Consider the following 22,640-nt stretch of genomic DNA (forward strand, 5'->3'; position numbering starts at 1 on the left):
AAGATAGGACAACATCTTTGAAAAACTGATTTTTGTTGGATCTCGAAGTCTTGGTGAGATATTTCATCTTGGGTAGATTTATAGAATTTTAACATGATAAATTATAGAATAAGGTTAGTTATTGTTAAGAAAAAGCTAGCCACTACCCCAGGATTATTTTTTAGCTTAAATAACTTATTTATTACACATTAATAACAGTTGAAACTAGTTAGGTTCCAAGGTTTTCAAGGGTAGTTAAGTCTGAATGAATTTCTTCCTTTCGGGTTCAAATACGATATTGTTTGTCATGAGGAATATATGAAGAAAAAGAATATATGTTATAATTGTTTTCTTGCTACGATTGTGACTTGTAGGAGCTGAAGAGACTGAAACTTTGTGTCTTGAAAGATCAATTTCATTAAATATTTTGGTAGTTTGGTGAGTACTTCATTCCATTGTGAAATGACATATATGCATATATATATATATATATATATATGTTATGTGAGTACTCTAATCCCTTGTAAAATGATGTATTATATTTATATAAATTATATAAGAAACATATTGTGATAATTAGAGATTAAGACATTGGTCTTGCTATGTTGTGTGAATTGATTTGAGAAATATTGCACATTTTATGTTTCATTTTGATTTGAGATATGCAGTGTGATTGTGTATGCTGATTGTGTATGAGATATGTGATGATAACATGCTACCATTGTAATGTGATTGGGATTGTGTTTGTGTATGATGATATATGAGGTGAAATGGCATGGTTGCAATTGATTATGCTTATGTTGTTGTTTAACTATAACCATAGGCCGCTGGACCCAGCGGAATAGAAATGGGGCTCGAACGACTGCTAGACCCGGCGAAATAGAAAATGGGGCTTGAACAGCCGCTGGACCCGGCGTAATAAAAAATGGGGCTCGAATGGCCGTTGGACCCGGCGGAATAGAAAATGGGGTCCGAATGGCCGCTGGACCCGGCGGAATAGAAACATGGGCCTGAATGAGATGTGCAGGGTCACGGTACCGTCCTAACTTGTCGCAAGAAAATGCGACCCTATGGTTATATTGATTGGTTGGGTTGTATATTGTTTGTCTGGTCTGATTGTTGGAGATATGATGATTATGCAATTGTCTGATGTTGTTTTGTGAAAGTCATGTTGTTGTTAAAATTTGATATGTCAAGTGATTGTGTAGTGATTTGTTATGAAACGCTAAATGAATGCATATTTGATGTTTATGCGATATTGACTATTAGAGAAATGGTTGGAAGAGTTGTGTGTATTTGTTAGTAGGACTTAAATTTAGTTACTATATTGAATATAATGATTGTTATAGTATGTATATATATATCAATTAAATATTTATTTAATAATAATTCATTTTGCTTTGGATTAAAGTACTCACTGAGATGCAGCTCACACACTGCATATATTTTTCAGATGAGCCAGGAGAATTATTTTTTGACATTGAGGATCAGTTCGGAGGACTAGGTAGGGATCTTAGTTATTTGATAAGTATTCTTTTTGTATAGAATGTATTTAAATATGTTATGACCTGAAATTTTTATTTAGTTTTGTTAGTGATGTGGTTGAGAAAAGGAAATTGCTCTCTTCTGAGATGTATATACATATTAGAGCTTGCTGGATTAGTTATATATATATATATATATATATATATTTTGGGAGTTTATAGAAAGTTGATTTTAAGTGAATAGTTATGTGATAATAGATATTGAGAAAATATATGGGAAATTCTGCTGAAATTTCGGGTCGTGACAGAGACTATCAGTCGTTCCAGCTAACAACATGTCTCTTATCTAGAGCAACCAAGAATTCTCTTAATTTTTATGGTTATAAGTGGGTCCATGGGCCTAGTATAATGAAATAGAAATCACAATATAACTATTAAAGAGGCACGAGCAGTTCACTGAGTATCGAACCTAAAACTTCTTGGTTATTAGGCGGGGCGTATACCTCTGCGCTACACTATTTTTTGATAGAATTCCCTTAATTTTGATTTGTGCATGTAGGAATGTTACTTCTTTTAGGGACATAATTAAGGAGACCCATGAGCCTAAAATGGAATAAGTTGGTTAAAAAAAAAGTTCCAGGGAATTTGAACGGAAAAAATCGAAATCAAGATGTCTTGATTACAGGTGAGGGTGGTGCTACTGCACAAAACCCTCTTGATTTCTTACATTCATTAACCTCGAAACCTCTTGCAAATTCTGAATACGATATGACCGATTAATATCATAAATTTCGTATGTCAATATATACAACAAAGATCACATCTGAAATATATGAAAGAAGAGAAGTTCACTAGTTATGTAGACTGTTGCATATATTTAAAATTGAGTCTTGAGTAAGGAATAACAGGGTTATGTGAACAAGTCCGTTCTGGTTCACTTGTTCATAAGTAATATACATAGGGGGATGTACGTAATCCTTCCAACCGTTGATGAAGTTTGTCTTCTTCTTTGGCACATAGGATAAATGGTTCTAATTTTGATCAAGTTCCATCCGAAATAGATGCTCTAACAACATATGCCTTTCTCAAAGCAACAAATATTTCCGTACGGTTTCATTCTGAATATGATGTGATTGGATTAAGATCATACCTTCCAATCCGCTGAAAAAGAAAAGTCATACATTTCAATCATTTCCATCAGAAATAGACGTTCTAACAACATATGCCTTTCTCAAAGCAACAAGTATCTCCGTCCGGTTTAAATCTGAATATGATGTGACTGGATTAAGATCATACCATCCAATCTGCTGAAAAAGAGAAGTCACACATTTCAATCCTTTCCATCCGAAATAGACGTTCTAACAACATATGCCTTTCTCAGAGCAACAAATATTTCCGTCCGATTTAATTCTGAATATGATGTGACTGGATTAAGATCATACCTTCCAATCCGCTGGAAAAGAAAAGTCATACATTTCAATCCTTTCCATCCGAAATAGACGTGGCAATGAGAAATGGACGCACGGAATTGAGGATTAATTTAATTTCAAGAAAAATTAGAGAACATCATTGATTGACTTTCAAGGCAATTCTTATTGCCTTTCGCAGGTACTTAGGGTTCTTTAGACCCGAACACTTCAATCGGACACATCCACAAGTACTTGTGAAATTCGATATTGAATCAATTTGGCGTGGAAGCTATACGAGAAAGGATCCTCCCAGCTGATATGGAATAATTTTCCCGGAAAGCATTGCTAGATTGGTTCACCCAAGACTCGCTGACTTCAAAAAGTGCAACTTCTTCGGTATGGTTATTGATTTGATACTCAAGCGCATCCTGATTGAAAGGTTTTAATTTATGTGATTGATTTGCATTGTTTCTGCTTCTCTTCATAGATCAATGTCATCCACTTTTAACTCTTGTTTTCACGCTTCTACCCAGAGATAGACGAGGACCCGCTATATCCTTCAGTCCGTGGCGATAAAAAGTAATTTACGAAAGGACCGACTGTCGTGGCAAAAAATTTCATCCCCTTTGATGGGGGGCACAAACAAGAATGTGTGCTGGCGCTGAATGCACAAAGGCATGCATTTCTGGCGGTCTTTTTGCATCGGGTGAATTATGGGGCGGACCCCTCTTTTTTTTTCATGTCCTTTTTTTGTTTTTGAAGTTATTGCACTTCTTATTCTTTAACTACAGGTAGCATATCTATATCCATGTAAATCTATGCGAATATAAATATAAATACTATATACTTGTATTTTAAAAAAAAATTGTCAAGGAGAGTATGAAACGTTTTCACAATCTCGCAAATTTTAATTTTATGCTATTTTCATAATTTGATTTATTATATTATATATTTTACACAATTTTAATGAATAGGAAAAAAGAAAAAGAAAAAGATTCCATCCATTTATATATTTTTATTAAGCAATTCCAAATTTAAAACTACATTGATTATTCAATTCATAAAAAGAAAAAAGAATCAAACCCTCCCATCTTTAGTTAATTCATTGAGATTGTAATCACTATATCTTTTAAGTGCATTATTAATGTCCGACCTTAAGAAAAAATTTCTTTGAATATTATTTTTTAGTTATTGTTAATATTTTGTTAAATCTTCTTCGTAAAAACATTGGGCTATTTCTTACACTGGTCCCATTTTATATCAACTTTATGATTAATTAAACCAGTCCACCGGCCATTTGGACCTCTTAGAAGTAAGCTCTTGACTTTGAGCTTCACACAATTAAGTTGTATCAAAGGGTAACTTAAATACACCAACATGCGAATATACAAACAAGTACCATAAAGTGTATAAATAATATATTTTTTTCACCCACAAATTTTTCCATTTTTAATAGATCCAACTTTGCCTGACTGAGTGCATTAAATAAATAATTAAGATTCAGGAGCGAATTCTGTAAATTTTTAAAGCATGTATTTTCGATCTACGAAGTTTTTATTTAATATCAACAAAAAATTTATTTTTCACCGTGCATGTGTGACTCGATCGGGTGCTGAGTCGACTCAGAGCCGGACTTAACTCATTCGATGCGCACTATGGTACGCCACTGGCAATTTCAGAGTGGAGCCGTGGCCTTCCCACCCCCTCCCCCACCCCCCAACTCCTTTTTTTGGCTAAGAAAAGGAGACCTCGTCGCTAATATAAAAGGCTTTAAACGGTTATAGTAATCTGAAAATATCTTAGGAAATATATTTTTGCTCAAGACCTATAATGTTATATTTAAGGCGATAGCATGACATATTAAAAATAAGTGCATGAATGAAGAATGAATCAAAAGAGGATGTAGTGCAGTAGCGCATACTTTCGTCTATTGACCTAGAGGTCGCAAGTTCAATACCCAGTGAGACTACCCGTACTTCTTTATTAGTTATTTAGAATTTTTCTTCCATTATATTAGACCTTGAGCCTCCTTTGTAATCGAGTTACAAAAATGAAGAAGAATGAGCTAGCAAAGCCGGCTTCGACTTCCCTAATGGGCATGCTCTCCCTTCATGGTATGGCAATCAAAGTGATTGCTGTAGATGGGAAGGTATTACCTGCAACAATATCAGTATGCTTTTCACGACCCGAAATTTCAGCACCATTTTTCCTAAAATTTCAATAATCCAAAACTTGCTAATATTTCAATATGCTAGACCTGCAATTCTCAAGTAATTATTCCATCAAATAAATCACACATCAAACATCCCAATAGATTATTAATGATTTCCAATTACCAAAAGAATAATTATGCAAAAATTTCAGGTCGTAACGTACTTTCAAGCTTCTCTCACAATAAATTAATTATCTATAAAATATAAAACAAGCAAAACTATTTAGGAAGTCCTCCAAGCTGATCCCCGCTGTAAAAAAATATTTCTCCAGCTCAGCCAAGCTAATCTCTAATTGACGCAGCGAAACTAAAGAACAATTGTAATCTGTTGATTCGCGTACGAATGCCAGAAAATAATCTTCTATAACATGTTGATTATACGAATACCAGAGAATAAGCATAAACTTAATTGATTCAATCAATACCGAATTTGGAAAAATAGAGAAAATATTATCTCGAAATTTTATTCATAAAAAAAACTACTGTCTTTAGTCCTATGGCTTACAACGCTTAAACAGGCTTAAATGAAATTATAGCGAAGGAAATAAACTATTCCGTAAAATAAAATATTTCCTAAAATAAACTATTAAGTAAAATAAACTATTTCTTAAAATAAACTATTCCCTAAAAATTGCAAAAAGCCCAAATAACATAAAATTACAAAAACACCCAAATAACATAAAATTGCCCATTTTCCTCCGCATCATTCTCCCCTGGATGGAGAGAATTCACCCTCGAATCCTCATCGTTCGAACTATTACCTTGATCTTCACGATTAGAGAGATTGATACACTTTTGCTGCTTTCTCACTTGCCACTTGAATGCCTTCTTCTCTTTGCGAACTCTTTCTCTTAATTCTTCGTACATAAAATTTCGTACACCTCTTAGCCAATAAACACTTTCATTGAATCTTTGCTTTCTTGATCGAGTCGCGTGCACTTCGACCAACTTTGGCAACTTAATAACCTCCGAAATCAGCACCGTAAGCATCCATGCATCTTTCTTTACATTGAAAATTTCTTCATCTAGAATATTCTCAATCTGAGCACAATAATGAAAAAGTTTATCACCTCCAATATCCTTTAATACGGATTTGTTGGCAACGAATGTTGGTTTTCCTTGATAATCAAATACAAATTCTGTAACTTCTTCTTGATCTTCATCTAGATATATATCGAAAACTGGATTGGCTTCATCATATGATATGTTTTTGATCCTCCGATCCAATTCGTCCTCCTCCGCAGCATGACATTGATTAGCCGTTCTTTGGGGCAGCATCGCTGATCCAAAAGCGAACATGGCTCTGATACCAACTGACGCAGCGAAACTAAAGAACAATTGTAATCTGTTGATTTGCGCACGAATGCCAGAAAACTATCTTCTATAACATGTTGATTCTACGAATACTTAGGAATATGCATCAAATTCGTTGATTCAATCAATGCTGAATTTGGAAAAATAGAGAAAATATTCTCTTGAAATTTTATTCATCTAAAAAAACTACTGTCTTTAGCCCTAGGACTTACAACGCTTAAATGTGGGAAGAATGGTCATGAGAGGGCTGAATGTTATCGTTTAATGTCTTGTAGTTACTGTGGGAAGAATGGGCATGAAAGAACAGATTGCTATCGGTTGAATGGCTATCCAGCTGATAAGGGAAAAAGAAGAAATGGTGTTGGCAGGAAAGACACAAACTATCAAGGAAGAAGGCAAGATGGATGGAAGCAATCAAAGGCAGACAACCAGCAGAGAGAAGGGGCACGGTCTACTGGATACCTGGCCAATGATAATCCTCTGGTAAGCTCATGGAAAGGGGGAGCTGCAGCCACCATCACTGAAGAACAAGTCCAATAGATTCAACATGTACTGGCCATGCTAGGACAGAACAGAAAGACTACTCTTGAACAAATCTCTGGTATGTCCTTTAACTTGGCTGTGGGAGGCTCAAATTGGATACTAGATATAGGAGCTACACAACACATCACAGGAAATATAAATTGTATGACTGAATCATTCCCAGTTGAAAAGCCATACCCGATATGGGTTGCGGATGGAAGGTCTGTTTACGCTAAGAGAGTTGGGACAGTTCGACTAGGACTTGACTTTCTCTTGAAGGATGTGCTCTACATACCTGAGTTCACTTTCAACCTTATTTCCATTGGGCGTTTGGTTAAGGATATGAGTTGTATTGTCACTTTTTCTTCTGATTTTTGCATGGTGCAGGACCAAACCATGAGGAAGGTGATTGGAGTGGCTAAATTACTTGGGGGACTCTACTGTTTCGGGTGTGTGGCAACTCACTCAGCTCTGGCATCTTTCGAAGAACAAGACTTCGAGAAGTGGCATATGCGTTTGGGACACCCGTCACGGAAGGCAACGTCTTTAATCCCTGCAATAAAACTACTTAGTGCTGAGAATAAGGCTTGTGATGTTTGTTTTAGAGCCAAACAAACTCGAGCTGTCTTTCCTTATAGTTCAAATAAAGCCAAGCAGATATTTGATCTTATTCATTGCGATATATGGGGACCATATCATACCCCTTCTCTATCAGGAGCACATTTTTTCTTGACAATAGTTGATGATTATAGTCAAGCCACATGGGTGTTCTTAATGTGCGAGAAGGCTAAAACACAGCGCAAATTATTCGAATTTCATCGTATGGTGGCAACACAGTTTGAAAAGTCGATTAAGGTGATAAGGACAGATAATGGAACTGAATTCCTTTCAAGAGCAATGCAAAAATTTTATGTTGACAATGGCATTCTCTATCAGACCACATGTGTTGAGACCCCACAACAAAATGGCAGGGTAGAGCGCAAGCATAGACATGTACTGAATGTAGCCAGGGCTTTGCGGTTTCAAGCACAGCTTCCTACAACATTTTGGGGAGAGTGTGTGCTGACTGCAAGCTATTTAATCAATTATACACCCACATCAGTGTTAGGAGGTAGAAGTCCGTATGAGTTATTGTTTGGTCGATGTCCTAACATTGGACACTTGCGTGTCTTTGGATCTTTATGCTCTGCATTATACAAACCGAGGAATAAAGACAAGTTTGCAGATCGGTCCAGAAAGTGTATGTTTCTTGGATATCCCTATGGAAAGAAGGGATGGAAAGTATACGATTTAGCCACGAAAGAAGTGTTTGTTTCACGGGATGTAATTTTTTATGAAGATGTATTTCCTTTTGCTACAAAGGTCAAGGAAAGTAAAGAGAGTTCAGCAAGACCAGTTCCTACAACTGATGGTGGAGATGAGTATTTTTATTTTCAAGCTGAAAGTGGACACCATGACAGTTATAATGATGAGCAAGAAACTGAGTTCAACGAGAGGGGGAGTGATGGTGGTACAACTCAACCGGGGGGTAACTCAAGCAGGGAGTCACAGTTCAATATTGGTGCGCTCTCTGATCAACAATCACAGGAGAGAGTTCAGCCTGCAGACTGTACAGGAAGCAATAGCTCTTCTCATACTGATCAGCTTGGTGGTCAACCATCTCAGCAAGTATTTCAGCATGGAGAACAATTGCAGGAGTCTGTGGAACCTGATGGCACAAGGCAACTGTTGAGGAGGTCAGGAAGGGTAACAAAGATTTCCACTCGGTTGAAGGGCTTGCTGCAACTTTGGGAAGGTTCAGGTACGTGTCCACGTACCCAGTATTGCGGGCATCATACTTCATATCCTGGTCCAATCATCATTTATTTAAGTCTACACCGCAATATATAAGTGACGTTCTGGTAATTAGGATCGATCGAGAAATTTCTTCAAATATATATGGGTGAAATTAGGGTATATATATATATATATATATATATTAACTAGTCAGTGTGGATGGAGTCGGGCTTACGGAAGCCTTCTTGGGTCTCAAAGTGAAGTTGGTCTTGCCGCACAAAGGAGCATAAATGTTGTCGAGGTTAATGCCTTGCATGATATTTGATCTAGCCTCGTGGAGTGATGCATTGCATTGAGGGGATGCATCTTTATTAAGAAATCTGACTACTGAGAAGTTGCAGTACTATGCATGAATTGCAATCCACAAGTTTTACTTTTACCTCCATTGAGCCAGAGGAGAAGGGGCAAAGAGTTCTTCGAATTCTCAGCTTCGACAAAGTAATAGAACAAGGCGCGGCCCTTGGTATGCATCGCCCTTGACATAACCACTATACTGATTAAACTTAACTGGCGGTTGACCAGGCAGACTCACGATCTGGTCATTCTCCTTTAGCCCCGCATTGTTACTAGAAGATCCAATTTCATGGAAGTCAAAGGTGATGTCGTCCACAAGTAATTCCGAGGTGGCTCCGGAACCAGTTATGTCGATATACGTGGACTAGTCAAATAACTTGGCCTCGTGTAAGCTACCGAGATCTCGGTTGGTCCTTGATCCCATGGCCCTTGCCCACAAAAAGAAAGAAAGATAATAAAATTGGAAGGAATAGAATCCTCCTCGTGTTGCTCGTTTGCTCCATTAGAATGTATAGATTTCTTATCTTTATGGTATCGGAGATGGAGAGCAAGAGAAGGAGAGCCCGAGAGGGATCGATTGAGTCGTAGAGGTCTGGGGAGAGTGTAATTTATTGTACTTTGGATGGTGATATATATGGCGATTCCCATTTTATCCTACACATTTTTATTTAGGGAATCCTTATAAGATATGGGTCGATCGCACATGTTAAGTACCAATTTACCATTAACGGATTGTTCTGTAATCCGGATTTGGGGTGTATCCCGTGAAGATCAGCAGTCAAAGGACAGAACATCCTGTCCTATACGTGTGCGGTCTTAATCTGATGAATGCACAAATGGAGCTTGAAATAGTCTCGACATTAATATTCGAAGAAGTATGCATGTATTACAGCTAATATCTTCGGAAAACTCTTCTCAACTTGCTTCATTTGTCACTCTATCCGCCCAATAACAGTGCGAACATTCATTCCATTCTTTTAGTATGATCATTATCATCCATGCCATCATCTTGTGTTCAATGAAAGTATGAACATAACGGGTGAACCTAGATTAATCAGGATCAAGGTGGTGCTCATCGAAAAATCTGAACATCAATTTATGATCTCTATTTAGTGCAATTATTCCCATATTGCAAAAGACTCTGCATTGGATATATATATAACAGGTGAACGTCTATTAGTCGGGATCAAGGTGGCGCTCATCGAAAAGTATGAACATAAATTTATGATCTCTATTTAGTGCAATGATTTCTAGATTGCAAAAGACTCCGCATCGGATATATCTTGGCCGGGAGAATTTATCATGGTTTCCTTTCCCGCTGGCTCTTACGCCGGTGCTTGATCATCGTATCATTGCCCTGGTGGGAGTCCCGACTCACCACACTTGATCCTCTAATCTATTGTAGGAGCTGTGATACCACTTCTAGGTGCTCCAATACCACTTATAGGAGCTCTCCCGAATACTAACTAGTATACTTTGGTTCGAGTGTGGTGAGCCTAACAACAAACTTTTATTAATCACAGAAATATTACACAAATATATACGCAATCACCCACACACACACTCACCCACGCACTCTTTAACTCTTACACTCTCTGCCACTCTCTCTTCCGTGGGTGAATGTCTATGCTTGTGAATACTTACACACATGCACCGGACCCATATATAGGTGTTAATGTTGGCTCCTCACCGACTCAAGAAGGTCTTGTGTGTAACGAATATATCTGTAGGATTATGTCAAAAGACAAATAGAAAATATTATTTTTATCGACAATGAATTATTTTTATCAACAGTGAATTATTCTTATTTTTGTTTACATACTAAAAACAATTGACATATGACATTGTCACGTGATATACATGTTATATACGAGACTTTCTCCTCCCCAGGCTGCTTCTATCTTCTCTAGTTCTAGACTTTTCTTTTCTTCAATTTCTTCTAGATATTTCTAAGTTATTCTACTTTGGTCCTTATACTATATCTAGATTTCTGCCCCTAGATTTTTCCATACAATCCTAGACCCTAATGTATCTATATAGAATCTTGAAGAGTAATAAAAAGTCTAGATAATAATCACTCTAAAGAACTCTCGATTAGTGTCGATTTCTAACACTCCTCTCAACACTAACTCTTTATGTCGAGGTATTCTGCGCTGATGGTCATTTGCTTGAACAAGAGCCACACTAACGTATTTGGGATTCGACTTCCTTAGTCTGCTTGATCTTCTTAGCTGCAGTTGGGGCTGTTCCTTTAACTCCTCTTCTCGCGAAGTCTCTGGTTCTTGTGACCTTCGATACACACCAGTTTTCCAAGGAATCGCCTTCCTTTTAGGCGACCGAATTGGTGGTTATGAATCTTGAACTTCCTCTTCTTCTAGTTGCTCCCCCATCTTCTCTTCTTCCGAATCCTGTCTTGCCTCGGACTCGGGGAAGAATACATGCTTCGAGACCCACCAAGATGAGGATTCATCAAATATCACGTTCCTTGAGACATAGATTTTGTTCGTGTTTGGGTCATAACATCTACATCTTTTTCTCTCGCTGTCATAAAGCGTGAATATTCATTTGACCGCTTTCTTGTCAAACTTGCTCCTCAAATGATCAGACACGAATACATAGCAAACGTACCCAAAAACTCGAAAATGACTCACTGTGGTTTGACCTTCCATAACTTCTGATATGCGAGACGAATCCCAACTTCGGTTGAGGAAGCCTGTTCATGATGTGCGCAGCTGTCTTCATGCACTCCGCCTATAATTTGCTGGGTACATGCTTGGCATGCAACAATTTTTCGGCATACTTCTGCAAGATGCCGATTCTTCTTTTCTGCCACCCCATTTTTCTTTGGGGTACTTGGTTTCGTCAATTGCCCGCGGCTCTTATACTGGCATAGATAATCCGTGAACTCCTGGGATGTATATTCACTCCCGTTGTCTGTCTGCCAAACACTTTATCTTCCTACCAGTCTCCCCTCGACCTTCTCCTTAAACTCCTTAAACTTTGTCAGAGTCTCAGACTTTTCTTTCATAAAGTAAACCCAAACGTACCTGGACAGTTGAATGGATAAGCTCATGCCTCCGATAGATGGTTCATTCACTCGTTTGAACACATTTGAGTGGATAAGCTCCAACGGTTCCTTTGCTATGGCCAAGACTCCTTGTAGGGCAGTTGATGGGCCTTCCGGTACTAGCATCCTGGATAGACTATATCTTCATGCACCTTGAGTTGAGGCAATCCCTCAGCATCGACTTATTCATCATCACCTTCAACTTACGATAATTTACATGTTCGAGACATGCATGTATAAGTCTGCAGTTTTATTTTTCTATACATTGTGTACGTAACTCTTCTCTGCTGACATAACATAGACAGAATTCTTCCGCCTACCTTCCATAATTGGTGTACCGAAAAATCTCATATTCCGATACACTTTCACATCCTTTGTGCCAAACTCCACATAATTGCCGATTGATGTCAATTGTGCCACTGAAAGTAGATTCTTTTCTAGGGACATGGTAGGCATTCCGTAGCTGCAACTTCATAGAGTTGAGCTTTGGAGAAATCTCAGCCTTTCCAATGTTGGCAATTGGTAGCTTGGTGTTGTCTGCCAACACGATGACATTGTTTCCTCTATAGGTTGATGTACTCCGAAGCTTTCTTTCGTCGCTGGTCATGTGGTTGGAACACCCATAGTCGATGATCCAATCTTCGTTGTAATCGACTCCATTGGACTTCGGCACTGCTAGTGCAAGCTGCTCTGTGTCCTTCGCTGCTATAGTTGACGCTGTAATTACCTCCTTTTCCTGGAATTACTCCATCTCATCCTCATCCCAATATTCATTATCTTTATGGGCCTTTATTGCCGTGTTACCTTAAGTAACTTTCTTCATCAATCTACAATCCCAAGCGTAATGCCCTCACTTGTTGCAATTATAGCAGATTAAGTTGGGCCTCCTAGACCCGTACTCTTGGCCTTCACTTTCTTGGCCTCTGTGGTCTTGGTCCCGACGAGCTCCCCCTACTTGGAAGCTCTTCTCATGGAGCGTCTGTCTGTCGTTTCTCTTCTTACTGCTATATAAAGCTTTCTCCTCGCTTTTCAAAGAAATTCCGGCCATTTATTGTCCTAGAGTCTCCTGATTAGCAGGAAGATTCTCCAGGTCCTCCACGGATGGTTGGACTGGCCACCCCTGAACTGCGACAATAAAACTCCTATACTCGGGCCTTAATCCATGAATAATTATCTTTCGCATCCTTCCTTCATTAATTTTTGACTCGGGACCCAACTCCAATATCTTGCAACAAATTGACTTAATCTCAGTGAAATATTGCCATATCTCCTATTAAGGCCCATTAACTCATTCTCTAATAACTGCAATCTCATATCATTCTTCTTCACAAATTTTGCAGCTAGAATATCCCATGCTTCTTTAGGTGTAGTGGCGTACCTGCTATGTTCCAGCATGTCCTCCTCGACTGAGACCTTAATCGCGAACATGGCCTTCCCGGCCTTGATCTTCTATTTCCTAAGAGCGGCGGTATCATCAGTGGGTGGTCTCACTGTCGCCAACGATCTCCCAGATATCTTGGCCCAACAAGTATGACTCCATACACGTTTTTCACGTGCTGTAATCCAAGTTGTTTAATTTCTTTATATTGGCGATTGTATTGTGATGCGAACCCCACGAGACCTGCTGCAAGACCCGACAACAAAGATTGAAAATTGAACCCGGATCGCCAATAGAGGTTAAGAGAGATGGAATACTAACCCGATGGTTATAGAAAACCAAGAACCAATATTATAAAGAAATGGAATATTGACCCGATGATTATAGAAAACCAAGAACCAATATTATAATAAGCTGAGAATTACAAGCATCCAAGCTTACAATCTCGAAAAGTTGCCCAAGAACAACTTAGAGAAAATTCTCACAATATTCTAAAAAAAATAATCCCCTCACCCTAATGACCTAATGGAGTTTATGTAAAGCTCTTCACCATCAGATAATTCCTAGAGAATAAAAGTCAAAACAACAATTCCCAAGCATGGGAAAGAGAAAACAACATAGAAAAGAGAAGACTATTAAATGAAGGTAGTTGGGAGTCTTCTTGTTATTGCATGAGAAGAAATCTGTCACATTCCTCCAAAATTCGTCCAAAATGTAGGTGGCAATAAATGAAGTACCCACTCAAGTCAAATCAGGTATTTTACCACCGAATTTATGCACTTAAGTGTGGTAGTGGGACCCGGCACTTGTTCCTCCATGATTCTCGGGCTCAAACTTGTGATCTGGTCATATTCGAGCTGGACTTGTATAATGTTCACATTCCTGACATGTATCCCCGTCGATGGTTCATCGAGAATGCGTAGCACCAATCCTTGCATGGTCTGTTGAAGTTGCTGGGCACGTGCTCTCGTAATCGGTCTGGTTAGAATGTGCAATTCATCATCACTGGTTCGAAGTCCTTCCGACCTAAGCTTGTTAGTTTGACCCGGAGTCGTATCATATTGAACTCCACCATACTTGTCACTTAGCCTCCTCACATGCTCGCGATGGTCCCATACCAATAACTCATAGTCCCTGACTTGGTTGCTCGCAACATCTCCCCTCGATCTCTGACCGATTTCTTGACTTTGACAGAACCTCATTTGAGTCTCGTTCCTCACCGACTCAACTCCGGTGGAGTCTCCCCTTAGCAGCGATCCCTGACCGTCCTCACTTCAGTTGCACCTCGGTCCCTGACGGAACTCACACTAAGACTAACGTTGACCCTTCCGCGGTATCTCGGTCCCTAATCGACCCGCTCCAATACCAATTGTAGGAGCCGTGGTACCACTTATAGGTGCTCCAATACCACTTATAGGAGCTCTCCTGAACACTAACTCGTATACTTTGATTTGGGTGAGATAGGCCGAACTTTTATTAATTTCAGAAATATTACACAAGTATGCGCACTCTCACTCACACTCACCCACACATTCACACTCTCACACTCTCACACTCTTAACTCTTACTCTCTCTGCCACTCCCTCTTCTCTGTGTGTATGTCTATGCTTGTGCTTACACATATGCACCACACCCATATATATAGGTGTAATTGTCGGTGGCTCTTCACCACCTCAGGTTGCTTCTATCTTCTCTAATTCTAGACTTCTCTTTTCTTCAATTTCTTCTAGATATTTCTAGGTTATTCTACTTTGTCCTTATACTAAATTTGTCCCTAGATTTTTCCTTACAATCTCGTAGACCCTAATGTATCTATCTAGAATATGAAAGACTAATACAAAATCTAGATAATAATCTCTCTAGAAAACTCTAGAGTTAGTGTTGACATCTATCGCATGGCCCGTTTTTCTCATAAACTATTTTTTCGGTGCATTCGCCCCATCAACTATGGAGAAGGGAAGAGATGCCCTCACGGTCGAAAAGCTTTCTTGGGGAGCACGCATTTTCTATATTGCATGACTTGTCCGTCTATCTCGACGGGTTTCCTGACGGTGAGCATACATTTTCTCTCACCATAGTTGAGGGGCCATTTCACCGGGAAGGGAGGAGTGGGTGGGGGCTGGCGTTACTAAAGTTATTTTTCTATTTTTTGATTAAGGACTTTCTACTTCAATTAAGTTTAGATCAAAAATTCATAAGAAAATGTTTAGATTCAAATTATTTTGTAGATGATCTTTTGTTATTTATGATGCATCATGTATATATGATGTTACCTGACATTTTCAGTAAATAAAATTGGTCTGAGATATGGTCCAATATGATAATTAAATCGCGCATAATATATTAATAATTATGGGTAACATCCGGCCTAAAGAGTATCAATTATTCGGTTAACTGAATTGAAAAAATCGAATATCATACTGGTTTTATGTTAAAAACGTGGTTTGAACATATATATGCATACACACACACATATATATATATATAGGATTTTCAATTTTTTTTGAACTAAACCGAATTTATAATTGGGTTATGGTTCCAAAAGAAAATGACGATAAACTCCTCATAATTATCCTGTAAGAAGACGGAATCACCCATGGGAGGAGAGACATCGATCATCGTACCACCGTATGGGCCACATCAATAAGATATCTAAGCATATATACAGAGATCATACGAGGCATATTATCAGGAAAGTGTAGAATATCATCCAGCATCCTCAACAGAACTCATCATAAAAGAAATATTGAAGGTCATCAAGTATATATGATGAAGTGCAAAAGATGAGTACAAATAAAATCATGTAAAACTGTCAAGTATGAAATTACTTCATGACCGGATAACGCTACAATTTGATAGTTATTTGTATATATTGTAACATCCCGAAAATTTTCTTTTATATATATATATATATATATATATAGATTTCATCTATTGTTTATTAAGTTGAAAATTTTACATACATGCACACACGTGTATGTATATGGATGTGTGGGCCATTTAATTTGATTTTGTCACCTCCTCATATTTTATTATCATTATCAATTTTAATGTAATTAATAATTTATTAATGCATATTTATTTGGAAGATAAGTTTTAAGTTGGCTTTGCATGTGTTGGTTTCCTTCAACCATCTCTTTCCACGCGGCTGCTCAATCTTCATCACTTTCCATCGCCTCCCCTTTGCTGCCCTTTATATTCGGCCTCCTTGGTTTACATTTCATTCCATTCTGCCATTGTTTGAAATGAGAGGCAGGCCGAAAGTTTTGAGTAACGGCAACAGAAAATAAAAAAAGAAAAAAAGATTATCATTGTTACGGTGTTTCAACGTTCGGGGATTTGTAACGGTGAGTAATCTATTCTTATATTAGTATTTTTATTATCATTTTGTTGGTATTTTTAGAACTGTATTGTTATGGTTATGTCAGTGTTATGGATTATGCATGTATTTTGTGCGACCCATTACGATATTTGAAAATGAGTAGTGAGATTTTGAGTTGTGTAACTGAGATTGATGGAAGTTGGTGAGTCCCGTGGCATCCTGAGCCAATCGTAAGCTAAGCAGTAGGAAAGAGCTGCCTGAGGTAGAGAGGCTGCCAGTGTAGAGCAGTCACTGTGGTTGGGAGTTGGGAAGGGGCACAGAGACGATATGAGTTCTGGAGGTCTCAACGATATTTTTACGATATTACTGAACCTATGTCATGTCCAGCCAGTTTAGATTGTGGTTAATCACTGGGCATCAAGCTTACCCCCAAAATATATTCTCAACTATTTACAAGTTAAAAATGGCAGTGAATCGTGATATTTTATTGGGACTTTTACTCATTCGGTCGAAATTCTAATTTTTTTAATATTCCTCATTTGTATGGAAATTGATCCATATTAATCGTTTTCCATCTAATAAAAATTTGGGATCTTACAAATGATATCAGAGCTTAGATTTTCGATCTCTTGAGAATGTGAGTTATAAACTTGTTTTTGATAACTTGAATTTCGAGGACAAAATTCTTTAAAAGTAGGGAGTTTGTAACATTCCAAAAATTTTCTTCAATAAAAAAGATTTCAATTTATAATATAAGTTTTAGTAAAATAAAATAGTTAAATAAATCTAGTGTTGATTATAAAGCAATATTAATTATTAAAAAGGTCAATGACAAAAAAAAGCATGAACTTTGACCACTTTTTTCAATTTTGACACGAACTTTATTTTTTGACAAAAAAAGCATGAACTTTGATTTTCTTATATCAAGTTAGGCATCTGTGTCATTTGTCATCAATTTTGCTGACATGGCGGAAAATGGTGAGTACCTGGCAAACGATATCATACTCTGTTAGCAAAAATAATAAAAAATTTCAATAAAATTTAAAAAATGAGAGGGGGTGGTGATCGGAATCGAAGCCCTAACCATCGCAATCCGAATAATCCCCAAGAGTGGTGACCGGGATCGAGGCCCCACCCGTCAAAATAGGGAGAACCTCCAATTTGAGGATTCTCTCTATTCCGCCTATCTACGACTCCCCTGATTAGGTTTGTCGGTGCCCTTTAGGGTCATCGGTGACTCCAATCAGGGGGTGGTGATCGGGATCAAAGCCTTAACCATCGCAATCCGAAGAATCCCCAAGAGTGGTGACCGGGATCGAGGCCCCACTCGTCAAAATAGGGAGAACCTCCAATTTGAGGATTCTCTCTATTCCGCCTATGGACGACTCCCCTGATTAGGTTTGTCGGTACCCTTTAGGGTCATCGGCGACTCCAATCAGGGGGCGATGGCTCGCCCATTCTCCAATCAATGCCTTTCACTTTTTTTCCTCTAATTTTTTAAAATTTTTTGCTAAAGTGACATGACACCATTTACCGCGTAGATACCATTTTCCTCTAAGTCAGCAAAATGGATGAAAAATGACACAAATGCCTAATGTGACAAGAAAATCAAAGTTCGTATCTTTTTTTGTAAAAAAATAAAATTCATGGAAAAATTAAAAAGAAGGGATCAAAGTTTATATTTTTTTGAATCATTAACTCATTATTAAAAGATACATTTGAGTAAATTACACTCTTATTCTTTGAGGTTTTCTCATGTGACGCTCATTCCTATTCTTAGGAAACATGACACTCCTGCAATTTGACTATATTGGCTAACGCTGTTAGCATATTCCATGGGATATTCCGTTAAAAAGAGATGTGTTATTCCCAACCATGCCTCTCCCCTCCTTGTTATTCCCTAATTATTGCACATCTGATAGGTTCTGCTTTTGTTGGAGTTAGTCCATCAGGCAGGGGCGGCTGAACTATTTGGTCAGTAAAACTGCCGCCCCGTCTCTCCCTTGCCACCTGGCAAGGGAGAGATGTGCGTCAGAGACATGCGTGGCTGGAGAACCGACAGCACACGTCTCTGACATGCTGGGTGTCTCTTGGCACAGGCACAGGCAAGCAATTATGGGCTGCCACTTGGCAGCTCGGGCCCCACGCTGCAGCTCATGCCCTTTGATATTTTTTTTTGATACTGTCGTTGTCCCCTCTCTCTTTCGCTTCCTTCCGTTGTCATCTCAGCTTTGGAACAGTGATGCGGTAGAAGAGATGACAAGTTGGTATCTAGAGAAAAATAGATTCTGACTATCTTATGTTAAGGGAAACGGCCTCCGGAGCAAAACTCATCTGTTAGCAGTGATTTTTCGATTTTTAAGACAAATTCCATCGTTTAGGGTATCAAACAGGCAATTTATATTATTTAAGACGTTTTTACGATTTTATGAAAGTTTATGTTTTTTGTGCAATTTAAATTTTTTATGACCTATTTAAGTTTTGTACAACCCTAGGTTGAAGACAGTTGAATTCGGATTTACCAATAAAGTTGCGGAGCTACCGTGCTATTTCTTTCAATCTCAGATTTGTTCGATTTTGATGCCTATTCCTGGTATTCGTAAAATTAACAAGTGATAGAAGGTTATTGTCTAGTATTCGTATGCAAATCAACAGATCGCAATTAGGTTCCGCTGCGTCAAACAGCCTCGCTATTGCCACCCAACTTTAGAGCTCCCATCCCCATTGATCTGAGCGAGAATGGAAGAAGAAGGAGGAGGAAGGAAAATGGGATTCTGGGTTAGATTTGATTTTGGTAGTTAAGGTTTTCGGAATTAGCTGTAGTGCCCTCGATTTAGAGAAGAAATTCGACTGAGCTCCCATGACGAACCCCCTGCCCCCCTGACCTAAACGAATTAGACAGAAGTTGAGGACGGAGGAGCTTCGCGGCGAAACTCAAGGCAGTCCTCCCGCAAATTACTGTGAACCCACTCCATCGCCGAGGAGCTTCTGGTTCTCGAAACCCCCGAACCCACTCCCTCCCTTGAACCTCTACTCCGTCGCTCAATCACTGTTCTCGAAGAAGACACAAAGAAGAAGGAGATAGAGAAGGAGATGGAGGAAGAAGACAAAGGATGGTTTGTGTTTGTTGTTATGTTGATGGCAGGGGAATAGATAGAGAATTTAATATTATTTTTTTAATTATCACTATTATTAATATATGTTAATTATATATAATAGTAATTTAATTAATATAATATGTATGTGAGTCCGTATCAAAGATACTAAAGTAAGGTGTCTCTTTTTTTGGAATTTGTCTCTATCTGGTGTGGCGATGATGTGACAGTGTGGGACCTAGGTTAGAAAATTCAAAATAAGAGATCCACTGGAGATAGTTTATGGCAATGACCTTAGGCTAGACCAAAAGTTAGGCCCCATATTTTTAGACTTGTAAAAGCATTATTAACTATTTTAATTTCTTAATTATAAAAAAAATTCTAAAAATTAATTAAGTATCAAAGCCTCACAAAAAAGAAGAAGAAAGAAAGAATTAAGGACTCATTTATTAAGCTAAATGGTTTTCATTTATGATAAACCAAATGATTACATTCCCAAAAACATATATGATCCAAGTCAATGGAATAATATTGATACAAAATTGAGAGACTTACTAGTAGAAAAAGGGGCCTATTAGAGCGAATAATATAGATTTTCCAAAGGATCAATATTCAAGAGAACAAGCACATCGTAAAAAAGTATTATCAAGAATCACTGCTATAATAAAAGCTCTTGGTAAGAATAATTTGGCCTTTTAGGGGAAAAAATGAAAAGATTTATCAAGAAAGTAATGGAAATTTTCTAGATCTACTTGAAATGATTGCAGAACTTGATCCAGTGATGCAAGAACATGTTAGCTAGACTGATTAAACATGATAAAATTCATAATCATTACCTTGGACATAAAATACAAAATGAATTAATAAATTTGTTAGCAAATGAAATTAAAAATTAAATTGTCAAAAAAGTTAGAGAAGCTTAATATTTTTCAATAATACTTGATTGCACTCCAAATGTAAGTCATCAAGAACAAATGTCTTTTATACTGCGAATTATTGATATTTGTTTAACTCCAATAGAAACTACAGAATTTTTTTTAGAATTTTTAAGGGCAGATGATACGAGCGGGAAAGGTCTTTTTTATATTGTTGTTGATGAAATAAAAAATATTGGACTTGATATTCATAAATTAAGAGGACAAGGATATGATAATGGATCAAATATGAAGGGAAAACACCAACGAGTACAGAAAAACTACTGGATATAAATCCTAGAGCATTTTATACACCATGTGGATGTCATAATTTAAATTTATTGCTTGTGACATGGCTAACTCTTGTACAAAAGCTGTATCTTTTTTTGGAGTGGTACAACGGATATACTCATTATTTTCTTCTTCTACTAAAAGATGGAAGATAGTAAAAGATAATGTACCCAATCTAACTCTCAAACCGTTATCACAGATACGTTGGGAGAGTCGCATTGAAAGTGTTAAAGCAATAAGATTTCAAACTTTACAAATAAGAGATGCTTTATTAAAACTAGAAGAAGTTAGTGAAGATCCAAAAACAAAGTGTAGCTAATTGTAGAATTGATTATTTCTTGTATACAGTACATAAAGATATTCTTTCACTTCGAAGCAGATTTGAACAATCCAAATATATGAAAATATTTTTGGCTATTTTTTTTTGTGTGGAAAAATTGAGATCATTAGACAGTGGAAAATTGAAAGAGCATTGCCTTAATCTTGAAAATCCCTTATAACATGATAATAATTTTGACATTGATGGTTTGAGTTTATTTTCGGAATTATAAGTTTTGAGAGAAATTTTACGATCAGAATATAGGACTCCAATTGACATACTTAATTATATAAAAAAACTTGATTCTTTTCCTATCTCCTATATTGCCTATAGAATAATGTTAACCATTCCTATAATTGTTGCTTCAGCAGAAATAAGTTTTTCAAAATTAAAATTAATAAAATCTTATAAAAGATCCACAATGTATCACGAAAGATTGAATGGATTAGCTATGTTATCAATTGGAAAAGGAAATATTAAGAGAAATTGAGAATAAAAGTTAATAAGTAATTTTGCATCTCAAAAAGCTAGAAAAATAAATTTTGAATAAATTTTTTATTAATTTTATTAAAAAGAAATAAGGCCTCATTTTTATTTTTCGCCTTAGGCCTCGAAGACGCCCGGCCCTGCCATCAGGAGAATGGCCAGAATTCCGAGCTGGTCGCTATGCTACCTTTCTGCTGAACACCACCAGCTGACGATTTTCGAGCACTTAGCTCTTCGAGCAGCAAGCAACACCAACCGATTTCACAGAGTATTCAGGTGCTCTGGCAATACGCCATTTAGACATATCTGTCGCCTAGCAGGAGCTGTAACAACCTGCCATAATTGACTGTGGCATCTTCTATTTTTCAAGCGCAGGCTCTTTTGACTATAAAATCGACACTTTCGTTAATATGACACTGCATCGATCCTCTCATAACTGAACAAAGGACTTTCCGGCATGACAATTCGTTGCTGACTAAAATTGGCGGATTATATATATATAAACATTTTCTGTGCAGAAAAAGCAGAAAACGACAAAGGAATTGGTCACTGTCAAAAGCGCGAGATTAATTTGATGATGTAACTTATAAATTGCTCTTATCAAAGAAAGTATATGGAAATGTGCACGTTTGCGCTTGATAACTAGAAAATTCTCAAATTTAATACTCATTGTGGGTCATTTTGTGTCCCACTATTAGTTATTAGGACTTTTATTTCA

General features: G+C 37.5%; 2 long non-coding RNA genes across 2 annotated transcripts; one reads left to right on the forward strand and one right to left on the reverse strand.

The window, feature by feature from the left end:
- Nucleotides 1–11,000: 11,000 nt before the first annotated feature.
- LOC116211451 lies at nucleotides 11,001–15,090 on the reverse strand. The gene is made up of 2 exons (XR_004157679.1): nucleotides 13,496–15,090; nucleotides 11,001–13,342 (listed from the first exon to the last, which is right to left on the reverse strand). It is a non-coding gene; the product is annotated as an uncharacterized LOC116211451 (long non-coding RNA).
- A 1,463-nt stretch (nucleotides 15,091–16,553) lies between these two features.
- Nucleotides 16,554–22,338, forward strand: LOC116211452. The gene is made up of 2 exons (XR_004157680.1): nucleotides 16,554–16,842; nucleotides 22,044–22,338. It is a non-coding gene; the product is annotated as an uncharacterized LOC116211452 (long non-coding RNA).
- The last annotated feature ends 302 nt before the right edge of the window (nucleotides 22,339–22,640 follow it).

The sequence above is a fragment of the Punica granatum genome, chromosome 6 (genome assembly GCF_007655135.1).
Source record: "Punica granatum isolate Tunisia-2019 chromosome 6, ASM765513v2, whole genome shotgun sequence".
Taxonomy (NCBI): Eukaryota; Viridiplantae; Streptophyta; class Magnoliopsida; order Myrtales; family Lythraceae; genus Punica; species Punica granatum.